This window comes from Anopheles funestus, chromosome 2RL (genome assembly GCF_943734845.2).
Source record: "Anopheles funestus chromosome 2RL, idAnoFuneDA-416_04, whole genome shotgun sequence".
NCBI classification, from domain to species: Eukaryota; Metazoa; Arthropoda; class Insecta; order Diptera; family Culicidae; genus Anopheles; species Anopheles funestus.
In genome coordinates, this window is record NC_064598.1 from 59,495,051 (window position 1) to 59,515,034 (window position 19,984).

The window sequence follows — 19,984 nt, forward strand, 5'->3', positions numbered from 1 at the left end:
CAAGAACTGTTCGATGGTCAGTCAGCATCAGGCACCGGGTGGCAGGAGTAGCAGCAACAGCAGCAGCAGCAGCAGAATGGTGCTACTCCTACTCCGTATTCTTCAACAAACGGGACGTTCAACGGCACTGTGTGCATATACAGAGGACGATGCTTGATCTGTGTGCCTTGCGCAAGACGTGTTTATAATCCTCGGGTTCGCTAATGGACGAGCGAAGAGCCAACCAGTCCGAACCAGGTAGTGTAGGATGGATGGATCAGTGGATCGGAGCCATTGTTGGGTGTTGGGTTCGCCGTTTGCTTCGGTGCTGGATGAACCAGTTTCTCTGCGCCTGCTGTTTGCTCCAAGCTTTGCTGTGTGCTTGTGCTGGCTAGAACCGGCAATGGTAGAGCCGAACATTGCTGCCCGGTTGCTAGCGTCGTGACGCACATCGGAGTCGAATGAGTGCGGCAGTAGAGCGCAATGCTTCGCTACCCACCAGGAAGAACGTGTAAGAAGATCTATGCATTATTTATGAGGCGGAATGTGCACCGATGATGATCAATGGCAGGGGACCTGGAAAGTGTAGCGATACCGTGGGTCAAAGGCAGGATAGTGTTGATGACCAGGAATCCAACAATCTGGTCGTTGGCTCCCAATATCAATGGCCAGCAATTATTTACCCCCACTCGTAATGAGCGTTCGCGTGCCTTGAGACGAGCGAAATGTAACGAGAGGTTGTATAGGCTCACACAGCCAATAGATGTGTGTTTTACCACCGTGCTATCAACCGAGCTAGAGTTGTGATATAACGTGGTGTGTATTTTGTTGACATTGAACTTTATTCCATTTGAATCCTGATGGTGGAAAACGATCACAGCTTCATTTGCATTTGCAACTTCTTTTTTTTTGTTCTCCTGAACCTGTCATTTATTGCTGCTACCTTGGTATTGCAATGAGCACAAGGTCACAATGTTATGTTTCTGCCAAATAAAAGAAACTTTATTCCGATCGATTAATGCCAGCTCGGATGAGCGTTTCGTTCTGTTCGTGCACACAATGTGAACAACTTGAAAAATGTGATATTTTTATCAACTTCCGTGTGGTACATGTATTGGGCATATGGAGCAGATGATTCACTTTGCCAACTTGATCAATTAGCATATCTAAAATGGTAATGGACGGCATATCAGCATGTGTATGTGTGCGTTCGTGTGGAGGCTGGAGATTGATAGTATTGAGAGTTTCTCTTCCGGTATCAACCGTCGAACCGGCGTTCCCGTTGCGCTGATCGGATTGATTATCGTTAATAAACAATGCAAACAAACCAACACACCATAAACGCTCATGAGAGTTGATCGTGGATGTACGTTCGGTTCGGTTTTTTGTTGTTGAGATGTGCGATTGCAAATACTACTGCGTTGGTTGTTTGTAAACCATGCGATCGATCATAATATCGTAGAAAAGACGCTGGACTAACGATTCTAATATTGGATAGTAAATTGCATTTTTTTTGTCAATATGAATAATGCTCTTTTCATCAAACACTCACGATATAGTTCAGAAATTTGGTCCTTTTTTAACTTGAGAAGCTCTATAAACGTAATAAATTGCTTATGCATTAAAGCGAAGAAACAGGGCTGTGAACTTATGTGTATACGAATACACCTTTCATAAATTGTAAAAGTATTATTTTAGCTATACCATTGTCAGAATATTAATGATATATCCATGGTGCAACGTGTAATAAAATAACAAGCTTATTTAATCTTATTCTTTTTAGTTGCTAGTGTGGCACTGCAATAAACAATTTATAGGACTTTATGACTTATATATCAGCTGTAGCTGAATGGTCAGTCCTGTCCTGTGTACAGGGAAGGCACGATTGCCCCAAACCAACTGATCTCAAACCTGTTTATTAGTAGTGTTATTAGTCTTGAGCTTATCATATCCAACGAATTATTTCATAACCGTTTTTTGCACTACAATGTCACAAGGAAGTGATCCTCAATTTTTAGTTCACTTTATTTGTCTGTAGTGGATATTTAAATCCCGCATAGAGAGAATAAAAAACTCCGGTTCGGATTTGATACTTGGGTTTGGGATTTGATTTTGTATCGTGGAGATTGAAGATTAATCGGTTCGGTTCAAGATTAATCTTTCCTTGCTATGCATTTTCAAGTAGTTTTATGTTTTGTTTTGGCATTTTTTACGAGTTTATTTTAATTTTTTTTTCGGTTTTACATCAGTAAATTATTCTCAAGTTTTCGTACCTGTCTTCATCGTAAGAAGACTTGCAAAAAAGCATCGATCTTCTATGCAGTCTAGTCCAAGCCTAGGCTTCAGGCAGAAAAGATCTCTGAGTTCATAGAATAAACTTTCAATCAGACCCTTTGGTCCATGCTAAAAATTCTACAGGTCTAGCCTTTCTAAAACAAAATCAAACATCTGGTATGAAAATTATTCTAAAAAAACTCATCTTCGGATCTGTAATAACATGGTCTTATTGTTGTTCGCTTCCTATGTTTGATCGATGCTTGATAAACAAGCAAATGTTGATAACGTTTTTTGGTGACAATCAAGAAGAAAAAGTTGACCGATCGCTGGGTAGAAACTACCAATATCATACGCCGCCATACGCAATTATGTTAAATAGCTCTGAAACAGGCCGATTAGATAGTTAAAAAGCAACTTTTATAATATTTAATTGCTTACTTTTCTAGCGCCATTACTGTTTAGCGGCCGTGACCCGCTGCAGAAGTCCCTTAAAACCAAGTATTCCTTCAACAAGGCATATCAAAGTCTGACGACTCTAAGTCAAATAAATATTTATTATACATCATATTATTTCCTACCTCATAGTATTGGTTTAAACCTCATAAAAGTTTTCATTGGTCTCATAAAGACTCGCAACTGGCCATGAATGGTTGTGGATTGGAAAAACCTAGTGAGGACAAGTCGCCCAATTTGCAAGATGATCGAAGATTTAGTTATCCATGGTTTTGCGATTCGATTTTTGGGCTTCATTAAACTTGATTCTGATAGTTTCCTAAACTAAAACACATTCATATTACCGTATCCGAAAAGCTTGATTGAGTAAGTAATTGCTAACTGAGCTGTAGTCGCCTTGGCAAAAAAAAACTTAAAAGGTTCACCATCGGATATCAGTCCTTGGGGATTATCAGCTGCATCGGGGGGTTTATCACTGCTGACTCTTATACCCACTTTATCACTGCTTGCCTGCACTGTATTATATGTTGTGCTGAGAATTATGACTGGTGGAAAGGCAACGATATTGATCTATTTTCATACAGCTTTCCCGTTTGATGATGTATCGCCACATGTAGTGAATATAAAATAATGGCTCGGTTATTGTGTGTGTTTGTGCGTGTACGCATTTTATGGTGCTTCCCGACTCGATGTAGTTTCATTTTTTTCATTTACATTTATCAATAAAAAAATCATTTGAAGTGTGAATTCCAAACAAAGGAAAACCCACACTTCTGGAAAGCAATAGTTTTATTACAAGGAAAATATTATCAAGCTTCGTAAACTAAATGATGCAATAGTAGTCAAACGAGATTTGTATACTAATCAGACAAAAAACATAAACAATACATTGAGAATTATTGCAAATCGAAAGTAGTGATAACAGTACAGTTTCTTTACCTATTTTCATTGTCTATAGCTTGATAATAGTGTTGCGTAAATCGGCCGAATGAAGTCCGCCGATTGTGTTGGTTTTAATTAGCACCGCACGGTCATTGAACCAGAATGAATCAAATCTGCCCGTTTGGGACGGGGCATTCCAAAAAGGCTACGGTTGATGATGTGTCCTAGTTTTGCGAGTTTGCTATAATTATTTGTACTCGTTCGCCTGCCGAACTGCGTTATCAGGCAGACTCCAAAGGTTATTCAGAACTGGTCATGCCGTCCGGTAATGATTCGTCCTTGTGTACTGTATGCATACAAAGGTAATTATAAAAGGCGGTTTTTTACATATGTTTAGCTAATCACCGTTATATCGACGACCGTCGTCGTCTGAATAACAGTAGTACACTTGACAAACGATTAAAAAAAGGTAGTGGCGTTTGGTGCTCCGGGAAACAGGGTTTTTTGTTCGGTTTGAACAAACGATCAAATATTTCGTTATCATATTTGCATTGGGTAAAGCCATCTCCTTTAGAAAACTGGACGTTTTCAAGGTCCTCAGATAGATGGAGGAATTTGATCGAGCTTCGAAATGTATCGCAGTGTCCGCAAGCATGTTAAGGTAAGCTTCTATACCGTTTGCTTGTCGCTTTTTTATTTCTGTTATCATTTCGGATTTCGGAAACCGTTCATTGTTGGGGGTTGAATTTGCATAAAGGTGCACTAATATTAACATGCTAAAAGGAAGGTTGTTCATGTTTTGAAAGCTAAAATATTAAAAATGTTTTTTATTCCGTTACAATCTTTTGTTGGAACAAATTTTGCAATGATAAAGCCGGACAGAAAAAAAATGGAAGCTAATAACTTGTTGTTTGACTTTCGAGTCATATTTTTTGCCTTTCGTCCAAACCAGTGTCGGACGGCTAAAGCTCCAATCAGTCGGTGGCGACCTTGGCAATCGTTTTGGAGCTTTTGAAAGTTCCATCTCTTCCACCGGTTTAAATTAAAAGAAAAACGTATAAAATACCGCTGGTCTACGATGGTTTTTTGCACGTAAATGTGGGGTGTAGATAGCATGTTCACACAAACGGATCAACATATAAAGTCCTTGCAACAGGAGGTGAGTTGAGTGTGCCAATGTTTGGACACAACAAAAAAAAAACATTATCCTCATGCTTCATGAAGTCCGCTAATTTTGTCCGTAAACTGCACTTATCTTTCAAGGCTTTTTGATGTTTGTGCTACAGTTTGCGGCACATCGAAGGTGAAGGATTGCTAGTTTTCTTCCGTTTAGCGTAGTTTAAGCGTGTATTTTTGTTTTTCAACGGTGGTCTTTAGTGCCGGATGGTTTGACTTCCGTCTGACAGCCACAACATTTGCACACCGATGCATGATGGAAAATGAGTTAAGATGGAAAATAGTTGAGCGTAGAAAAACACCCTTGCAGTGTGTCGGTAATGAAGTGTACGATTAAATCCAAATTTTGGAATACTTTATCCTAACGACAAAATAAGAACAAATATTGTAGTAAAACTGGTTCGGAATGGCTTTACCCTGTTTGATTACTCGTTAAGCTATTAATTTCGCTCAAAAAAATCTCCAAATATTCGTACAGCTGTGATGCAAAGAAAAGATTAACCGCAGCGTATACGGCTGTACTCACGCATACCTTCACATTGCCTGCTGCTGACCTATTGCAATCGACATCTTATTACACGTGCCGTTTATTTCACCGGCCCTTACTTGCGTGCAGAAGCGTTGTTCGACGGTCGCGCCATTTTTCGTTTGGTACGGTGGGTGTCTGTTCGCACTAACATCAGTCCAGTCGGCTCATGTCTCGGATGTACATACATGTATGGTGTACGTGCGGGACGCTCCAGCGAAAGAAGTGTGCCACATAACGGGATAAAACCGAGGCAAGCACAAACCCAAGAGGAGAATCCAATAACTTCTCCATCATCAGCGGCACCGCGCCAGGGCTGGTGTGTATTTTCCTCATGGTCAGCACACGGTTTAGAGTGTTCGTCCTAGAGCAAGGAATGGGAAGGCACTGATGCATCTGCGGAGAGCGCCAACAAAAATGTCAACTGAACATTCCCTGTGTTGCATCGTCACCATCATCCCGGTAGGCAAAGCCATCATCTTGATTTGCCGCCTCCCCGATCGTGACCAACTCATGGTCACGGAAGTTAAGATTGTATTGAATTATTTGTGTATGTGTGCTTTTGCACTACTTCACCTTGATAGTATTGATTTTAAGTAAGATCGTTCTTTTTATTAACCACTCCAAAGAAATGGAGACGAAATTTAATGTTAATCAACAACAGCAATTTAAATTTTATCCTATGTGTTAATTGGCGTAACCATTACAAATAGGATTGAAATATAATACATGCAAGTTTTTAAACAAAATGAAAGGGTTTTCTAACCAAGGGCAAAGCAATAAATAATCAGTTTTATACCACGCAACCAGCTCTGTCGATCATTGATAAAATGTTTATAACAGTTTTAAACGTCATCTTCTTCTTCTTAACGACCTCTAAGGTCATGCCGGCCATTTCTAGCTTGCTAGACTTATTTTTACCACACAGTTAGACACACGGGCCTTGCTACAGGCGTCGGTCCCGATGGGATTTCATATTCGATCCTGTCGTGGTAAACCACATTTATAAATAAACCACGTTTATCACATACACTACCGGTCCACCCCGACGTTTAATCGTCATGTTTGATTCCAACAACTTACAATGCGTTGATTATAATCATCAATATATTTTATGAATGTGAACAATTTTCTTGGTTCATTGCTGATTACATATTTTTGTCCTGATACAAAAACTTCTAATATGATAGTTTTTAGTATCGTACCCCTGCTCCTGTTTATCTACTTGTGGCTAGATCCATCTCAGACTTAGAAGTCCTTTAAAGGAACGCAATTTAAGCGACTGATTAAATATATTTATACGACGAATACAACAAAGTAGAAATAATGATTGTGTAATATAAAAATGTGCTTTATTGATACGGTGGTTCAATAAGACAAATGTCCATTAAATAAAAGAAAATAAATCTTATCATTGATTTATTTGATTGATCAAAAATCAAATCTTAAATTGATCAATCTTAATAATTGATTGATCAAGGCAGCAAACTAACAAATATTTTGACGCAGAACCAGGCTTACGACCGCCCTATATTTGATAGTGCTAAAATCATTTACTAACACCACATTGTCTGTGAGGAATGAATGACCTAGATGCAATGCAAACAACAAAATGTGTAAAAGTGTGCGAATAAGAGTACGATCAGAATATTACACAAAGCAGAATTTTCCTTAAACTCTGGTTTATGTATCTTTTTCTCTGCCTCGTCCCTAGATACTTATTCCATGTTACGGATGAACTCACATTTGAACACATAACTTCTAATATGTTAATGTGAACATAACCTCTGGTGTATGGTGAACATTTCACCAAGGAAATAATTTTTGTTGTTGAGTAAATTAGAGTAAAAGTAAAGACGAATTATTCTTCAATGTAAATCTAATAACCACTTCATAAAAAAAATAATATTATATGTTAACACTAGAAGTACCAAGCGCTTTAAAGGTTTTTGCTCGTCGTAAGTTTTTAAACAATTTCGAAGAGTTGGGATATATGTTATGGTTTATTGGAAATCGTACTATAGAATATATATGTAAAATTCATGTTTCAACTACCTTACGATTGTTTGACCCCGAAAAATAATGTGTAGAAAATGAAGCTTTGTAGTCAAAATACTTACGGTACGGTCAATTTAGTGTTAATTATATTTTATCACCTTAGACTATGATTTCCAATTCCGGTCTTTCAAACCATTGTAGTACTAAATTAATTAAAACTATTATAAAAAAAACTAAAACAACTCTTACATTGTTGTTGTACATTGAAATGATTGTTGTTTGTTTGTAGCATAATAGAGGATTTTTTTTAATTCAGAGTTCTCTTGACTTTTCGTTCAACGAAAAGTTCGTTTCGTTCGTTCGTTCGTTCGTTCGTTCTTGATTCGTTCAAAGTAAACCCAGAACATATGACGAAAAAAAAGGAAAATTACTAAATAATTACAACGTAATGCTTTGCTAATGTATAAAAATTCAGAGATCATTCATTAAACTAACTGATTTAAATGCCTATCCCAAAAAATTTAATTCGTAGAATTGAGAACGATAATATTATTTCTGAAATTCACCATCCTAAATGAATTTTATTTAAATTCAATCTAAATTTAACGAAGAATAAGTTCTACTAGTAGCGCCACCTATGGTGGAAATTGAATTGAATTGTATTTACCGTTAGCGCCATCTACATGTGAAACCTAAACCTAGCCGTATATGCATGAGATCAAACCTTTCGTTAATTTTATTCGCCTGCAACGTATGCAATTTGCAATACTTTAGTTAAATGTTCATAGTTTCGCCCAAAGGTATGTAAGTGAACGGAAGTTTTCGAGGTAATTTTAAAAATTATTATTCAGAATACGCCACGATGTATGCAATTATATGTATTGTTTCGTTTCGGGCTAATCGAGTTTTTTGAGCTTCGTTGGTTATTATTGTCCCAAAAGAATAATTTCGCAAGGGTATCGTGATGTTTCGTTAAAGTTGTTATTTTCTATTCTGTTCGTTAAATAATGGGTTTGGAAAAAGGATAATGGTAGTTAAGTTCAATACACTGCCGTACGCTAGGTGTAATTTAAATTACGTTATGCATTACGCTATCAGATCATAACTAGCAAATGTTTTGCCTTTTTTCTAGAATCATACCAGAAGTTAAAGTTAAGTATTTATCTCTGCAAACTTGTAGAACAAAAATTTGATTTTCTACTTTCACAGGAATCTCAAATTGTAAAATTTAAATCTCAATTGTAATCCGTTTAGGAAGCAATAAAGTTAGCTTGATTTTTGCAGCAGTTCGAGTCATCGCATACAGAACACTTATGAAAATACTACAATGCAGCCCACTGAGAGCTTCGCTGAATTATGTTGATATATATTATATATTAGCCAGGTGAAATATTAAATATATTAGCTTTACTTCGAACGGGTTGCTATAAATTTAGAATAAACTTCTATCTTCCAATGCGAAACATTGTGTACCGAACGCGTGGCGGTTATTAACACGCTTTCATTTGTATGCTAATTTATGCGCTGCATTTTCCTGAATCACTATAAATATTGTAATTATTGTGTTCTCCCTAGCATTTGCTAAGCTGTCGGTCGATATGGATCCGTTCTATGTTCCGTAAATTGTGGCTTTAGGGTGAACGGATAGGTGCATCCTTTTTCCACCATGTGTTTATGCAGCACTTTATGTCGGGAGAACCATTCATCGTCCTAAAAAATCACACACACATACAAATATACACATTTTTACTACACACCACGACGTCGTGTATTTAACAATTCCAAAGGCATCACCAATACAGACAGAACATGCCACGAACCGTTATGTATTGATGGCACTCAGAGTCCGATTTAAAGAGGCCGAAAACGGCCTTTACGCGAGGGGTAGCTACCCCCTGAAGCGGATAATGCAACGGCTCTAAAGCAACATCGTTGACATAGTTTTTCCCCCCGTCTAGTGTCACGTTTTCCAATGTTTTCTGACGCTTGTTATGTTCTGCAATCCTTTTTCCCCATGGTGATGAAAAGGACAATGGTTGAACCTTTATTATTATTTTTTTTGTTGCTTTAGATGCTGTGGAAAGATTACCGGTTTGATAAATTTAAATATTGCAGGCTTCAATGTGCACGTGACCAAACTTTCACTTTTAAGCACATTGTGTGAGCCCTTTTCCTAGCAGAACATAATCAGCGTGAGTACGCGTGAGCGTATCATTGTGAGATATGATTCGCAGTGAGATGTTTGCAGAATTGGTGAGCCGTGTTTGTCGTGTCTCGCTATAGATCCTTGAAAATAGCGAATGTAGATGACCGTTGTTTAAGTGTGGCAAGATTTAAATTCTATTATTTGTTACGTGTTGGTGGAAATTTGGACTTTTTTTAATTGTGTTTCATTGTTTGTTTTTTTTATTAATGGAGGAAATTATTCAAATATTTTTTCTCTATGTATTATACAAAAAAATCAGACAAGATGTTGTGTTAAGAGAAGCTGTACTGAATATCCTTACTATTTAATTTTTATGAATAGAAATTTTTATGGTATAAAATAATTCATGTTTAGTTTATTTCCTTGTGTTGATTCGCGTAAAATTTCTTAAAAAGCATCCTTGAACATCCTTTAACTTTGACCATTTTTATATCGTTTTGATTAACTAATCTTCTTGGAATCAACTTTCAGCCTTGTGGAAGTGCTGATCCCATGCGCATTATCCGAATAGGTTTCCAATGTTTACGACCCATTTTAAATGATTTACATCGCATTTGTACCAATTTCTTCCAACCTTTGCTTAAGCTATTGTTTATTTTGTTGATTTTGCACCGTTGACATATTTACGTATTTAAGATTATGCGTATGTACAATGTGAATACTAATTTACTAGGTATTCAACAGTAAGGTAAATATCGTAATTGTTAACAAAAGGAAACTGAAATATAACCCAATAATAAAAACCAAATACGGAAAGAATCTTATTAGTAACTTTATTGAGCAATAGCTAAAGTCATTTTTTAAAAAAGCGGCGTTCTATTTTTATCTGGCGAAATGAGGGCAAATTTTCACCCCATATTTCCACACAGAAGGGTATATTAGAAACTGCTTTCAAAAGGTCAATCCTTCATTGAGGAGCGTTATTGAACCCAACAAATTTGTCTAAAGCGAGCATTCAAGGAAAAACGGCCACAATATGAGACAAACCAATAGTTTTTCAACACCTATTTTGGACACTAGCGAAAACCCATTTAACTATTTTCAACTATTTTCAGCTTTCTTGACTATATTCAAATATAGCTGGAAGTTTAATAATGCGCACCGGAATAACGCTCCGAATGGGATTTTTGCCACAGACGTTGTTCCAGCTTGATCATCTAAAAAAGTATCTATCTGTATAAGTATTAGACAAAGAACAAACAGATGAGACGAAAGAATCAACAACTGTACAATTATTTCAATACCATCTATTTTTAAATACGTTATATACGATGAGTGTGAAAATGGAATATTTTTTAGTAATTATAAAGCTTACAATGAACAAAAAAAATCGAGTAATGCAAAATATTCTTATCTAAGACGTGGACAATTTTCAGGAAAGAAATGACGACGACACGAAAGAAATTTGTTTTCCAAGAAGCCAGGTACAAAACATGGCAAAAGGACATTCACTTCGCAGCACGTAGAGAGATCTTAATTTGCATTACCATTAGGCGGGGCCACTCGAAAACCCCAAGAAAAGCCAAGATAAATGGACGTACTTTCGGTTCGTTGCAGAACGCTTTTGGACCATTATTTCCTGCATCCGTTTGGTACCTTTTTTTGCGCTTTCTTTTTGGCGCATAGACGACCTGCCAAGATGTACAGCTTCCGGACGTACTGTAGCTGTTTTAGCAACCCAACCTAATCCCAAGGCAGTTTCTCTGTTTCACCCCTACGTTATCCTGCCCAGTTTGTTCGCCCTCGTATTACATTTATCAGTTGACGGATCGGGTGCACTGCGTCCTTGTCGATTTTTCCTGCCCTTCTGTCGCCATTTTGTCGTTTGTTGTTTTTCCTCCCTCTCGAATTGTCTTGATTGCTATCGGCACTGTGTGTATGTGTGTGACGCTTAACTTGAATCGTTCGATATTTGGCAGAAGAAGTGAACAGATGCTCCAAAGCGGATGCTGCCGTTGTTGCAAATGCGCACGCACACACCAACACACGAGCTCCGAAGTTTTCCACCCCACTGGTCGGGTTCCGGGCAAGTTCCGCATTCTTCCCTTATCGTTTGTTTCCGTTCGCCCAACATTGATATCGACCGGCAAGCATCAACTCAGCGATGTTTTGAATGAACCCAGGGGTTTGAGCGAAAAATACGACCATATAGTACAGACCAGTTCCGTTTGCCAGTAGTATTTGTGTGGGGTTTTCCACTAAGCTTGGTTCTGAACGGGACGGGTCAGGAGTCCCCACCTTCTCCGTCCCTTCTCTCCCTTTTGTTAGGGACAGGATAGCGTTTTGTTATGAGTTTCACGTTCGTAACATTCGCCGAGAGAATGTTCACCCTTCACAACTCACAAACACAGCTATGAAAGGCGCGCGTCGGTGGTTTGGTGGTGGTTTCCCTTTAATTTCTCATCCAAAAATTCGTACCACAGACCGAGTACGTACGCGTAGCAGGGAAATTTAACAGCAAGCCGCATTTGGAAAAGGGGGCGCAAAATGAAGCAGAGAAAAAGACAGAGTATTGAAAACAAACATTGTGCCGGGGGAAGGAAAAGTTACCACAGGACTCCGTACCTTTCAGCCACACAAAAACCACCCCACACGCGGAGGGTTGAGAACGAAAGTTTTTCCCTTGGAAAACTGCTACACTTTTCAAAAGGCGCTAAGAAACGCACGAAAAATGACACCTTGGTGTGGTTCGTTCGACGCGGATCGGAAGGAAGCGGAAGTAAATGGGGGGCGGAGGAAATGTAGGACTAACTAAATTGGGTACGCTACCTTTCGAAGGGCGGCCTCCCGGGGCCAAAGGGAGTGATAAATTTCTCCGGAGACCATTCGGGGAAATCATCTGAATGGTTTTTCTTGTTTTTTTTTTCTTCCTTTTTGCTGTGTCTCTTTTTTTCTTAGCCGTGCAGACTCCACACTGGCCAGTTGCACAGCACGATGACATCTTTATACGGGGCAGCTCATCGTCAGCAGAAAAACAAGCAGTTATTTTTTGTTGTTCTGTTAAACGAGCTGATGGGATAAATAATTTTTCCGACTGAATTTTCTATTCCGGACAAGCAGGCGTAATTTCATCCAAGTTCCTTCGTTATCGTATTATATTCGGGCGGACGAAGGGTTTGCTGACCTTTTACCGATGTTTACCTGTTGTATGCATGGTACGGTTAATCGATTAAAGTAACGTAAACGATGAGAGAGTGACATTCGTTAGTTGTAGTTTTGATAACATTTTTAAATTAAGTAAACTGTTGACAAAGCGGTCGAAGACCGTGCAAACATTTCCTGATGAACAATGCAAACTATTATCGTATCGTGAAGAGGATCGTTCATTCTATCTCGAACCCTTTTTTTCCTTGCGCTTGTGGTTTGAAAGTTTGATAACAGCAAAGCGGTAGGAAGGATTCGAAATCCATCACAAAAGCCCTCCCTGCATTCGGCCTGGCACCATCTGATCAAAGAACGAGTCAAAAGTTAAATTGGATTTCTTTGCACCGCGATAACAAACCGACCCGGTTCGGTTCAGCTCATCGTCTTGTGGCCAAAGGATGCGCACGGAAGAAGATGGTTTTTGGAAGTAGTCGAACAATTGCCAAATTCGTTTTAATGATAGGTTTGCTCTCCTGCAGCATCACTCTCGACCGAATTCAATTGCGTTGTGTTACTTTGTGCCAAACTGTTGCAATATTTCTTTGTTATTCAACTTTGTTTTTTACTTTTTTGATCCACTTTTAGTTGAAATGAAACCTTTCAAATATGTCGCAGGGATGAATTTGTTTCCGCAAAGCATTGTTGGGTTTGTTCTTACAGTAATGCACCACACGTGAAGGTATTTTAACACATTAAACCTACTGTGAAAGTAATTATATCAGTTGAAATACACAGTGCAACTAGCGCGCGTGAAAAGCGTCGAAGAATAGTTAATTTTGTTCCATTCCATTAGCTTTTATATTTGTCCTATTTAAAAACAACATCAGAAACGATCATTGGTACGGTTTTTCGTTTTGTGTTAACATACATATATAAATAACGTCCATTCTCCGCCTGTGATTTGATCGAGAGTTGCCTCTGGACAAACTTTAATATGCTGCAGGATGCCAACCGGTTCGGTCGGCCACAGACGGCGGGCAGTTGAGTGAAGATTTTGTATCTACGGCTCTTTCGTTTCCTTTTATTCGAATCCATTTGAAGTGGATATAGGTTCTTGAGAAGAAAGAATACAAACGTTACAAAAAAACTCTCATCTCTCGCACGGTCTGGTGTTGTGGTCTTGCCTCCCTTCCCGCCCTCCCTCGCCCCCCGGTCCCTCCTCCACCTCACGTGGTTTCGGCACTCTTCTTCACCAGTACCTATTCGCACTGAGCCCACCGTATGTTCATGACTGCTTACTTTTGTTCGCGTCTCCCATACGCGAACGCACGAGCTTTGTAAGTTCACGTTCGGTTCGTGCGCGACAGATACGCTATTGAGAGAGCGTTTCCAGACCGCGGAGGCTGGAGTGATCTTCCACCTTGCTCGGAAGTGAGAACGTGCTTGAGCAATGGTGAAGGAAACCGAAAACAAGTAGAAGCCGCCGAACCGAGGAAGGGTGAACAATAAAATCCCCTATGAGATGCTGCGCGAGTTCGAGTCCATCATCAAGAAATCGTTGACCGCAGTCAAGGTCTTGGCTTCGAGCTTCATCACACGTTCCCTCACTGAATCATGCGCTCTTCCGCTCTTCGCGCAATGGTGCTAAGCTCTGTTCGTACACCTTCCTGTGTCAGTGCTCCTTCATAGACGAGGCATTGTTGGTGGATCGATCCATGATCAGTCGGACGATCGTCAACTTGTCCAGAACCTAACGAAGCAATCGGTTAGAGTGTAATTTTATCTAAAGTTAATAACCATTGAAATCGTTTACCTGAATAGCATGCTTGAATAAAATGCCATTTACCTTTATGTGACCTGCACGAGTAGGTACTAGAAGCAAGATAGTACTCAGTTGCATCCAATATCCAATGAGCATATAAATTAGTTAAGGATAATATAGTATTTATTTCGCAATTACAATTTCTGGAATGCATTACTGCTAATCTTCATTTCGTATAGTTTTACAAAACCATTGGCATGCAATATGCTTTACACACTGAAACGGTTATCACATTGGTATAGATTTTACTATTTTAAACATCATCAATGCAAAGGGCTTAGTATATGCGCAAGGTTCAATATTCGCCCCATACGACAAGTGCAGTAGGCTATAATAAATTAAATAAATTCTTCTAAAGTTATAAACAAATAAAAGCTGTTAAAGGCAGAGCTCCTTCGAACACTCGTTAGACTTCATCTAAAGCACATATTCACAGTTTGAAAATCGATTTCGTCTCTCAAACGAAGCATAACCAACAGTTTTGATGAGTGTGGTTAGTTGTACAAATAGCTGCTGAAGTTATTTTGCGGGTAAATCAATTTGTAATCTCACCTCGCCTTTAATGGGATCCCGTTCGTTATGGTGTTGTGCAGATGGTAGTTCTTCAAGCTAAACGACAGTGTTGAATAATGTTGAGAAGCTTTTCTATTTTAGGTTTGCTAGTTAATTCGCTAAAAAGCTCCTCAAGAGCTGTGGTATTGAAAGCTGTTAAATGTAATAATTGTATGTGGTCACCATTACTCCATGTAAAAATAGTTCTTTCTACTTTCTACTGACGTGCAGCTTGCTAGAATCGTTTAGCAAGACTTTGGATGAGCCTTTTTACGATCGTACCCTACTTAAGAATAACCACACGTGTTAGAAGAACGGCAAGACTGTTTGTTGTCTACTCTGCCCGCTAATCGCTTAGCACGTTCTGTGATACAGTAGCAGGTATTGTCTGAGGTACGGCCACCAGCGTCTACCGTGACCTACCCTAGTGGATGTAAATAGTCGTGTATTTACACATAAATGTCCGAAACGAAAAGGCAAATTGCGTAGAGCTTTGTACTGTTCATGTCGATGGTCGAGCGAGAGTGGTGCGCAGGCTTTCTGCACAGTCGCATGCGCAGATCATCATCCGATGGGGAACGAAGGCTTAAGAATAATTTTACACTTCAAGGATAGCTGCGTCGTTCGGCGGACCGGGACCGAGTCCAAAATCCGAGACCGAAACCGAACCGTGTGCGCTAAAAAGACCCCGAAAACCCACAAAAGTCGGATACGTGAGGGATACGCGCTTCACTGGGCGTAAATTTTTCGGCGTTTCGGTCGATGGGGTCGATCGTGCAGGGTTTGTGTGTGCGGAACTTCACGGGTGCGTCACGAATCGATGAAAGTTTGTTGCACTCGCGCCACTAGCAACGGCAGCCGGGCTTTGGATCGATCATGGCAAAGAGCGAAGATTCGTGCAGCATAAGTGGGTCGTCTTTATCACAAGATGTGGCGTACGAATATTTCTATTACGGTGGAATTTAATGTGCAAAATCGTATTGTTGAACTTAAATTTAAAAGTGATCTTGAAATCCAAACGCTTGAAAGCAGTGTTAGAAATTTGATATATTGAAGTATATTTTTAAGTCCTTTCCTTATATAGTTTACATAAAATTTAAATGAAATGTGTAAGAAATTGGGTAAAAGGTTCAATTTTGTGTTTAAAATTTTGAATTTCCGGTATCAGAATATACTGATCATCGCACGCAAACATCTCGACCGTAGCATCACGACCTACACCTCAACAAAGCCACTTAAACTTTAACATCAGTAATGGTACATCATCATTGTTACGGTCGTTGTCGTCGGCATCGTCGTCACCGAGGAAGAAGCATTTAATCGACATTGTTTCACATTGCAAACATAATCTTCTGCACTGCGTGTTGTTTGCCTGTTGTCATCTCGTTGTTCTCGCACGCTTGTGGATCCTTTTGAATATTGTTGCATTATGCTACGGAAGACATGCTTTAAACAATGACGAATAACCGGGCACGAAAGCATTATTCGTGCGATTCTTAAAGAGGATATTATCTCAGACACGGTAAGGGAGAAGGACCTGCACAGAGTTCGAGCGCTGAGTCCTTCGAGGATAAAGCTACGAACGGGAGACACGATCAGCGGAACGGTAAACGGTCGGGTGGGATGGGAGATGGAAAAATCGAAAAACAAAGCCCCCAACTATCGTGCACAACAACGGGCTTAGCCGTCTTCGTCGTTGTCGTCGTCGGCATCGGATGTGCGGCAATCAATGTGCCTTCAGGACCTTGAAAGCAAGCATATAAATTGCATTCAATGACCTCTGATGTTGGTACGCTCTGCAACGAGTGTCCCTCAAGCCCTTTCGGCTCCCCTTTGACTCAGACTGTTTTCAGTGTAGCGTTGTGTATCGTCCGAAATCTACCGACATTCCCAGTGGCTTTCTCGTGAAAGATCTCGTGAAGCTTTAACGACGGTAGAGTTTCGTAACCTTGAGTCCCTCGGCACGGTAAGCCATCTTACGCTTCAACTGGACAGAAGAAAATGCAGCATCAGAAAACGTGCTGTAAAATAGAGCCATAAAAAGATTATCACAGTTACAGCAGCTTAAACATATAGAATTATTCGTTATAATCCTATCTCGTTATGATGCAATTGCACAATTCGTGTTCACCTTTTATGAGGGCTTTTATAGCAGGGAGTCGTGATTTTTTCCTTGCTTCAGGGGAATCAGGGGAGTGTATGAAGTTTGTGTGCGTTTTGCTTACAATTTTATTTATTTTTTTTAAACAGCTGCAATGCATTAAGAAACCAGCCCAATTATAAAAATTAAAATTAATATTTGCTTTTCAAATTCATTGCGCAATGAAATGTGATGGTTTTTCCGAAAATTGTGAAATTTTCAAGTTTGATTTTCGTTGTTGATCATTATTACATTTCTTTCAATGTTTTTGTTCTCTGTTTGCATTACCTTTGGTTACACGATTAATCCCTTATTTAAACCGGTTTATAACTTGTCCCGCGCGTAACCTCCAACCGTTCCGAGGTTGTATTCAACGGAAATGAAAAGGGAAAATGTCCCCATCGTGCCTTGGTTTAGTGAACGACAATGCTCTGGCCGTACCATTTCAATCTCGCTGTTAGGAAGCTCTCCGTCGTCGGGACATACGGTTTGGTTCAATGAAATTGTTCGTAAAATAAAAACCAACAAACAGATATCGTAGCATGGCACATAAAAGGCGTATTTATTGCAGCAAACAATACGAACCATTGGCTTCATGCCGATTTGTTGATCTTGGGGAAGCTGCATTTGATCTTCCCCATACACACATGGTGCAACATAATAAGCACGTACAGTAGGTCCACAACAGCATCTTATCGGTTGCATATGATCATGCACGCTAGGGGAAAGGGCGAGGTGGAAAAGGATCAACGAAATATTGAGCATTCATTGTAAGCTTTAGTTCAATGGCCATGGCCAGGGTGAGAATATGGTATCCAGAATTGCATTGCATTCCAGTGTGGTAGGATCTGATTTTCTTTCTTTGCGTCACAATACACGCACACGCAAACCACAATCAGCATCCACACAACCTAGAAATGAGCTCGAAAAGGATCTCCACCATCCCCAATGGCCGATGGGTAGTAAAAAGGAACAAACCCACCGCCGATCGTGCAACATGGCGTCATTGAACCTCGACCTCCATTTTTTCGCTGGCGGCAGCAACGTTCGCGCAACTTTGTTGAAAGAATCGATTGGTTGCGCGTTCCGTACGGCAAGATTGATTCCATTTTTATCGCTTATGATTGCTTCCTCTCGGGTGCGATTATTCCACACGTTTGCGTTGCTCTTATTGTTGTAGCTCGCTCTTAGCTCTGCATTCTTATTACGATAATATTCATTCAGTTTTTTGTTGTTTTCCCATAGCCGCGTTTATTGAACTTGAATTTCACGGTCGTCAGAATTTTTAAAATAGTTACAAAAAACACATAATTCACAAACGTGAAACAAATTAACTAAAAGCCAAAAAAAACAGAACGAAACCGTATTAGAAGCTTCGTCATAGCGTACACCATAGCATATGAAAAGCAATAATGAAACAACTTTCCGAATGAGTTTCCCATATTTTAAAAGGTCTGTATGGTGTAATTAATTGAGTTAATGATTTTAATCATCGATTCATGAAATGTTCCTAAAATCTGACGACTATGCTGGTCGGTTTAGGCTATTGCGGGGTAAGCTGTTCAACAATGAAATATGATGGCGTGTTGGGAGGATTAATAATGTTTTTTTTAATCACAAATCTCACAAACTGATTCAACATCGTTCTCTTCGCATTTCATAAGAAACATAATTCCTTCTCAATTAGCTTATTGTGTCTTGAAGTTTTCCTTTCATCCATCGGTACGATGCATTTGCACAAAATTACCAATTCTTCGTGGAGGTTAATTTTGTTTTTATGTCATTTTTATTTTCCATTAAAGTGCATCAGTCTTTTTTGAACCATCGTCCGAACTTTGGCCACTATTTCCGCTGTTCGCGAATGAAGCAAGCGAACAGACAGTTTTTTCTTGCCTTGTTGCCCCCCCCCCATGGACTCAACAGCACCCCGGAGGCATAAACGATACGAACCATTCGTATCCCTTTTGCAGACGGTCCGCCACCCGCATGGTCCATGCCTCGGTTTCACGTCCTCACATGTCTGGACCGATGGTCATTCACGCGTAGCGCGAGTTTAATTTTAATCAAAAGCGATTAATAACCCACCAATTGCTGACCGGCGCGTATGTGAAGTTTGCGTCCCAACGGCAATGCCGGTTTTGAGAAGTGATAAAATGGAAGTAAAGTTAATTTTTACGTCCACAGCCCAATTGACGTTGTCGCTATCGATTGACGTAGTGTGGGACGCACTAGTAAGTCAGTAAACGCGTTTTCACGTATCACGTTTGTTTGTTATTTTTGCTGTACGAAAATGTTATTGTTTCTTTATTTATTTCACGCCAACGATAGCAGCTGTGTTTGATATATTATTACAAGTTAAGTGAAAAAATGGTTCAAACTGAATTTTAGTCCTTTGTACATAAGTATGAAGCTGTACGTATCCTCCATGTGATCGCTATTTGGCGGTTCTGCTGTAAGGACATCACTGTGTGGTACAGTTTGGTAACTGCAACAGGTCGTACGGTGTATGTGTGCAATTATTACGTATTACCTACGATGCTTTGGCGGTTGGTGGTGGAGATCAGCGAGGTATACAGTGACTGGCCCTGAACTCTGTCATTGAACTTTACGAGATTTCATCGCCACGATCCAGAGCAACTGTAAAGCTAAGCGTAAAATAATTTAAACAAAAACTGCAAGCTTCACCGCCGACTGTCCACTAACGTGAACACGTAAGCACCAGGAATAAAATTGTTTTCGCAACGCACTGAGCAAAGGTTGGATGCTATTCAATGGCATTCTCTTTCACCTGAATGGTAGACTTGAGTTGTTAACATCATTACTCTAAAGGCTTCCTATAAAGTATCCTGCAGATAAAAAACTTGACAATAGTTTATTTTATCGTTTTAT

At 39.5% G+C, this 19,984-nt stretch overlaps 1 protein-coding gene across 12 annotated transcripts in view; it reads left to right on the forward strand.

The window, feature by feature from the left end:
- Positions 1 to 19,984, forward strand: part of LOC125761586 (protein gustavus) — a 115,219-nt gene that overhangs the window by 20,481 nt on the left and 74,754 nt on the right. The window lies entirely within an intron of this gene.